The following is a 6672-nucleotide window of genomic DNA, read 5'->3' on the forward strand; positions in this document are numbered from 1 at the left end:
CTTTAGGGATTTATTACTTCTTGCCTTTGTTTCATTACCAAAGGACTGAATAAGTAATTATACATCACTATTGTCATTACTGTCATTTTGACGATTATTATCATTATAATCATTATCATCATGATTATCATTATTATCCTCATTATTGCAGTTATCAATAATTATCATGTATAATTATTATTTCCTGCTATATTATTATAACTATTAATATAATGATAATAACAATAATGATAATATTGAACCCAATAATGACAATAATAATAATCATAATGACAATGATATTGATGTAATTATTATTATTTCTATTGCCATTAATAGTATGAAAATTATTGGAATAGTTATTTATTGCTATTATTGCAGTAATTATCAAGATTATCATTATAATTATGATTTTATCATTATTATCATTATTATTGTCATTATTATCATAATTATCATTATCGTCAATAATAAAGTAATTATCATGGAAATCATCATAATTACATGAATTAATGTTAAAATCCCCTCCCCTGGGTTTTTTTCGACGTTTTCTCCCAAAAGGCTGTATATTACGCTAGATTTTGCCGTTTTTTAGATTTTTACCGGATTTTTTTTTTTACTTCTGGCCTTGATTTCATTATAAATGGACTGAATGATAATTATTATCATTATTACTCATTACTCTCATCATTTTTATGATTATTATCATTATAGTCATTATCATCATTATCATTATCATCATTATTGCATTTATAATAATTATTATGCTAATTAATATTACTATTACCTTTATCATTATAACTTCTTATCTTATAATAAAAGTAATAATGATAATCTTAGAAATAATAATGAAAATAATAATAATTATAATGACAATGATAATTATAGTATTATTTCTATTTTGCCATTATTAGTATAAAAATTATTGGAATAGAGTGAATTATTGCTGTTACGTAATTATGATAATAGCAATGTGTTCAATCTTAGAAATAATAATGACAATAATAATGATATCATATGTGACAATGATAATGATGTTATTATTTCTATTGCCATTATTACTTATGAAAATTATTTGGAATAAGAGTTAATTATTGCTATTATTGCCAGTAATTATCATGATTATCATTATAATAATCATTATCATTATCACTTCTGTCATTATCATCTCATACACCATCATCATTATTGTCAATAATAAAAGAATTATCATGGAAATCCTCGCAATTACCCTGAATTTATGTTAAAATCCTCATAATTACCATTAAAAAGCAGAAAGGTTTTTTTTCGACGTTTCTCTGAAAAGGCTGTAATACTCTAGATTTTGCCGCTTTTTTTTCTTTTGGGATTTTATTACTTCTGGCACATATGGACTGGAATGAAAATTATTATCATCATTATCATTAGTGTCATCATTTTTATGATTATTATCATTGTAGTCATTATATGTCTTTATCATTATTATTGTCATCATTATTGCAGTTATGCTGTCATTTTTGCCATTTTTATCGTATAACTATTTATATAATGATAATAGCAAAAATGATAATCTTAAAAATAATATCGACAATAATAATAATTATAATGACAATGATAATGATATTATTTCTATTGCCATTATTAATATGAAAATTATTGGAATAAAGTTAATTATTGCTTTTAATGCAGTAATTATGATAATAGCAGTTATGATAATCTTAGAAATAATAATGACAATAATAATAGATATAATGACAATGATAATGACATTATTATTTCTATTGCCATTATTACCATGAAAATGATTGGAATAGAGTTAATCATTGCTGTATTGCAATAATTATCAAAGAACTAAATGATAATTATTATCATCATTATTTTTATTATTACACATATAATCATTTTTTATGATTATTATCGTATAGTTTTATCATCATGATTATCATCATTATTATCATCATTATTGCAGTTATAATAATTATTATGCTAAGTGCCCTTGCTATTTTGATCATTATAACTAATAATTATAATTATTATATAATTATTATATAATCATTATTCTCATTTTTATCGTCATAATACTACTAATAATTATACTAATTGCTTATTATATTTTTTATCATTATAACTAATAATTATTATGCTAATAATTATTATTGCTATTTTTATCATTATAACTATTTGTATAATGATAATAGGAATAATGATAATCTTAGAAATAATAATGACAATAATATGTATTATAATGACAATGATAATGATATTATTATTTATGTTGCCATTAATAGTATGAAAATTATTGGAATAGAGTTAATTATTACTATTATTGCTGTAATTATCGAAGTTGACATTATAATTATGATCTTGTCATTAATATCATTGTCATTATCATAATAATCATCATAATCATTGTCAATAATAAAGGAATTATCATGGAAGTCATCATAATTACCACAGATTAAAGTTAAAATCCTCGCAATTATCATTAAAAAGCAAATTTTTTTTTTCGACGTTTCTCTCAAGTCTACATTTCGACTTTTGGGATCACTTATTACTTCTGGTCATTTTCATTATAAATGGACTGAGTTATAATTATTATCATCATTATTATCATTACTGTCATCATTTTTATGATTATTATGATTATAGTCAGTATCATCATGACTATCATTATTATCATCATTATTGCCAAGTTATAATAATTATTATGCTAATTATTATTATATTTTTATCATTATAACTATTTATATAATGATAATATCAATAATTAGATAATCTTAGAAATAATAATGACAATTATATTAAATGATAACGATATTATTTCTATTATACATTATTATTATGCAAATTATTGGAATAGAGTTAGTTATTGTTATTATTAATAAATGAAATTATCATGATTATCGGTATAATTACCAGTTTTTATCATTATCATCATTATTATTGTCATTATCATTGTTATTATCACCATAATTATCATTATTGTAGATAATAAAGGAATTATCATGGAAATCATCATAATATTACCTGAATTAATGTTAAAATCCTCATAATTACCATTAAAAAGCGAAAAGATTTTTTTCGTCGTTTCTCTAAAAAGGCTGTAACATACTAGATTTTGCCATTTTTTCGACTTAGAGGATTTTATTACTTCTGTCCTTAATTTCATTATAAATGGACTACAATGATAATTATTATCATTATTATCATTACTGTCATCATTTCTATGATTATTATCATTATAGACATTATCATGATTATTATTATTATTATCATCATTATTGCAGTTATATTAGTATTATTATGCTAATTATTATTGCTATTTTTATCATTATAACTAATAGTTATTACAATTGTTATATAATTATTATGCTAATTATTATTGCTATTATTATTATAACTAATAATTATTATACTAATTACTTTTGTTTTTTATAACTAATAATAATCATACTAATTATTATTGCTATTTTTATCATTATAACTATTCATATAGTGATAATAGCAATAATGATAATCTTACAAAAATAATAATGACAATAATAATTATTATAATGACATTGATAATGATATTTTTTATTACTATTGCCATTATTAATATGAAAATTATTGCCATTATTGCAGTAATTATCAAGATCATTACAATTATGACCTTATCATTATTATCATTATTATTGTCATTATCATTGTCATTATCATCATAATTATCATCATTATGTTCAATAATAAAATAATAGTGCATCATTGAAGTCATCATAATTACCTGAAATAATATTAAAATCCTCATAATTACCATTTAAAAGCAAAAAGGGTTTTTCGACGTTCCTCTAAAAAGTTTGTTCGACTTTTGGGATTTTATTACTTCTTGCCTTTATTTAATTATAAATAGACTGAATGATAATTATTATCATCATTATTATCATTACTATCATCATTTTTATTATCATTATCATTATCATCATGATTATCATTATTGCAGTTATAATTATTATGCTAATTATTATTGCTATTTTTATCATTATAACTATTCAAATAATGATAATATTAATAATGATAATCTTAGAAATAATAATGACAATAATAATAATTATAATGAGAATGATAATATTATTATTGGTATTGCCATTATTAATATTAAAATTATCGGAATAGACTTAGTTATTGCTATTATTGCAGTGATTATCAAGATTATCATTATAATTATGATTTTATCATTATCATTATTATTGTCATTTTCATTGTCATTATCATCATAATTATCATCATTATTGTCAATAATAAAGGAATTATCATGGAAATAATCATGATTACATGAATTAATGTAAAAATCCTCATAATTACCATTAAAATGCGAAAAGGTTTTTTTTCGACTTTTTCCCTCTCAAAAGTGAGATGAAGGGTCCAGCAGCCTGCCGCCTTTTATGTGGGGCAGCGTCGGCAGAGGTGGCAGAATGGCGTCCACCCGGAGCGACTACCCGAAGGACAACCTCAGACTGAAATCAAGGTGGGGGCCTGGAGCATCTGGCTCTTTGCGTCAGGATGATCAGTTGCCCCTGCTATCGAGGGAACTGGAGAAGCTGAGAGTAGGGGTGGCTGCTCTCTCGGAGGTGAAGAAGACCTGGCAGCAGCTGCGGAACCAGTGTAGGTGGCTACACCTATTACTGGTCAGGCCGCAGCGATGGTCGCCATCCTCCCGAGAGTAGCCGCCGCTTTATCTGGTAGGCTCCAACTCTCAGTGGTAGAGGTTACTCCAGTCGATGAGCGTATAATAATGTGAGACTGAAGCTGTCTTTAAGACTTCATGTCTCTTGTTATGTGTACCGCTCCTACCGATGTTTATGAAACTTGACGTGAAAGAGATGTTCTATACCAAACTTGCATCTATGGCAGACAGTTGTCCACAGTGAGATATTCGACATTGTTGTGGGTGACTTCCAAACCGCGGTATCTGGCTTCTGCGATCGAGCCGGCTATGAGATGTCAGTCCGGTCCTCATGGTTCGGGAGTTGATACCGGCAGCGAGAATTTCCTCCTCTTCCGGGATTTTGCTAGATCCTATAGAAGTGAGGATTTCTGGCTCCTGGTACCAGCGCCCAGACCCACATCGTTGGACATAATTGCAGCGATGTGGGTAATGTAACAAGGAGATCGACCACATTCTCATTAGTACTCGTTGGAGGATCGCCTAGAACTGCAGGGTGTATAGGAGTGCTGAGTTCTGTGGTACTGATCATAGGGTGGTTGTGGCTATACCTGTCGGGTACACTTCAAAACTCCCCCGGCGGCCCCGTGTCACCCTAGGGTGTTTCATCTGGACAGGCTGAAGGAGGAGGAGTGTGCTCGGAGGTTTCCTGAGACAATCTCTGATCGGTTCTGGCGCTTGACAATCTGATGGACCCTGTGCTTCTGTGGGACACCTTCAAGCGTGAAACGCTTCGGTACAGCCCAAGGTCGATTGGAAGACGCCCCGGAGAACAAGATGATTATAATCTCTCAGGAGACACTGCGTACTGATCGCTTGCTGTGCGGCTCGTCTGGCAGGGGATCGGGATTTGCACCGTTCTCGGTTGCGCCAGAACTCAGTCTCTGTTAAGAAGGGATAGGAACAGTTTATTAGGAGTCTTGCTGGGGAAGTCGAAGGCCATTTTCTTAGTAAATGACCTTCGTCCTGTATCACAAGCCCTGAGAAAACTGAGACTCTGCCCTCTTCACAGGTGACTGCAGGTCGACAATGGTGGCCGGGTCGTCTGAGATCCTGTTAGCAGTGAGGGAGCGTTGGGCTGAGTACTTTGAGCAGTTGTATCAGGTTGACCCTCCAACAGTTAACTTGGATGTGGGTAGTGCCGTGATTCCGCTGCCGGACCCACCCATTAGCAGGGACCCTACCCTCCCTAGCTGAGGTTAGGGAGGCGATCTCCAAGCTGAAGAATGGTAAAGCAGCGTGAATTGTTGTGGCATCCCAGCTGAACTGTTGAAGGCTGGTGGTGAACCTATGGTATGAGGATTGCATGCTGTCCTATAAGCTGCTATCTGGCGATCATGATAAGTGCGACGATAATGACTATAATGATAATAATCGCCATGAATAATGACAATGATGATGATAATGATTATAATAATAATCATAAAGAAGTCAATTTATAATGAAATAAAGGCGAAAAGTAGTAAAATCCCAAAAGAAGTCAGAAAAAACGGCAAAATCTAGCGTGTGCAGCCTTTTGAGAGCCCCGTCGAAAAAAAAACTTTTTTCGCTCTTAAATGATAATCACTTGATGATTTTAACATTAATTCAGGTGAGGTATGATGATTTTCATGATAATTCCTTTGTTATTAACCATAATGATGATAATCATGATGATAATGACAATAATAAAATTAAATGATAATTATAATTATAATTTTTGATAGTTACTGCAATAATAGCAATAATTGTCTATTTTAATCATTTTCATACTAAGAATGACAATAGAAATAATAATAATATCGTTATTATTCTCATTTATAATTATTATTACTGTCGTGTGTATTTCTAAAATTGTCATTGTTGTTATTATCATTATAAAAATAGTTATAATGATTAATGGTAACCATCATTAACATGTAATTATTATAACTGCAATAATGATAATAATAGTGATAATTATGACTATCATGACCTAATGATAATAATCATATGAATAATGACAATAATCATAATAATGATAATAGTAATAA

The sequence above is a fragment of the Penaeus vannamei genome, chromosome 25, assembly GCF_042767895.1.
Source record: "Penaeus vannamei isolate JL-2024 chromosome 25, ASM4276789v1, whole genome shotgun sequence".
NCBI classification, from domain to species: Eukaryota; Metazoa; Arthropoda; class Malacostraca; order Decapoda; family Penaeidae; genus Penaeus; species Penaeus vannamei.